The sequence below is a fragment of the Petaurus breviceps genome, unplaced genomic scaffold (genome assembly GCF_028583685.1).
Source record: "Petaurus breviceps papuanus isolate PSGF00001 unplaced genomic scaffold, PetGlider_PUasm1.0 38, whole genome shotgun sequence".
Lineage (NCBI taxonomy): Eukaryota > Metazoa > Chordata > Mammalia > Diprotodontia > Petauridae > Petaurus > Petaurus breviceps.
The window spans coordinates 5,555,431-5,556,927 of NW_027186304.1; positions in this window are offsets into that span (position 1 = coordinate 5,555,431).

Sequence of the window (1,497 nt, forward strand, 5' to 3'; positions counted from 1 at the left end):
TCTTCCAAGGTTCAGAACAACCATATGTTTGGGGTTACAGGTGGAGGAAACTAGCAAGGAGATGAAATCGATTTGTTAACAAAAAACTGGAAGAATTTGACTCTTTAGAGATCAAGATTTATAGACTTGTCTCCACCTCCAAACTAGAGTTGCCCAACTGAAAGTCAGTCCAAAAGGAAGCAAGTGGTGGTAATCTCCTTTGGAGGGTCCTCAATGTGCTCCATAGTCATGATTGAAGATGACACCCTCATTAAGCACAGATTTCAAGACTGTCATAAGCATAAGTAGAGGGCCTTTTTGTTTGTTTTGCTTTTATTTTTTACTTTTGCATTGGCCTTACTAGAAGAGATTTACAGGAATAATTGGGCTGTTAATTTGATTGTTGTGGTTTGGTTTTATTTTTCTAAATGGAAGTTGACAGTTCTTCAGATAACGGCGGAACCCTGATAAACACCACCACATTCATCCTATTCCAACTAATGGAAGAAAATACCATGATCATTTAAAATAGGAAATGGCAAAAGACACTGAGATGACATTTTTTTTCTGCCTTCTATATGATCTGTGTTAAAAGATATGTGTTCAGGTTCTAATTTTTTCTTTAAGCACCAATATGACTTTGATCAAATCACTAAGTATGCTTCTGATTTTCCATAAAATTAAAAAAAAAACTTGAATTAAATTATGGCTTCCTAACCTGGATTCTCTAAACTTTTATAAAATTGATAATTGCATTTTAAAATAATTTGTTTTCTTTGCAATCCTATGTATTATTTTTTCAAAACTCTTACTGTGAGAAAGGACCCAGAGGTTTCATCAGACTGCCAAGTGGTTCCATGAAACAACAAATTTTAAGAACTTCTACACTAAGTAATCTCTAAGGATACTTTCACTTACAAATCTATGAAGGTTTTAAGATAACAATGAATTTACTACTGTGAAAAGTTTTGGGACAGCTTTCTACTTTCATCTTCCTTTCCAATTTGAATTAGTGGGGGAAATAAAAGTATGTGGATTCCTAATGTATGTGTGACATTAAACAGGCCTGATAGCACAGGAAAACTGGAGGAATAAAAGGAAAACAAGAGCTTACAAGAGAGAGAAATCTAGACACAAGAAGAAATGAAGATTCAGGAGTGTTTGTCTAATCATGCACTGAGGATATGGACATGAAACTAAAGGGTATAAGATCCATTCCAAACTGCACCAGGATGGCAAAGTGGTTAAGGCATTGGACTTAATATCCAATGGACATTTGGCAGGGCTGCTACATAGAGCAGTGCATACAGTACAGGCCCTGAAGTCAGGAGGACCTGATTTCACAACCAACCTTAGACACTTAATACACTTACTAGCCATATGACTTTGGGTAAGTCACTTAACCTGATCTGCCCTCAAAAAAAGCAAAAAAAAATTCATTCCAGCCTGATCTGAGATAGTAAAGTCCTTAGTGGGAGTTTCTCTCTCTCTCTCTCTCTCTCTCTCTCTCTCTCTCTC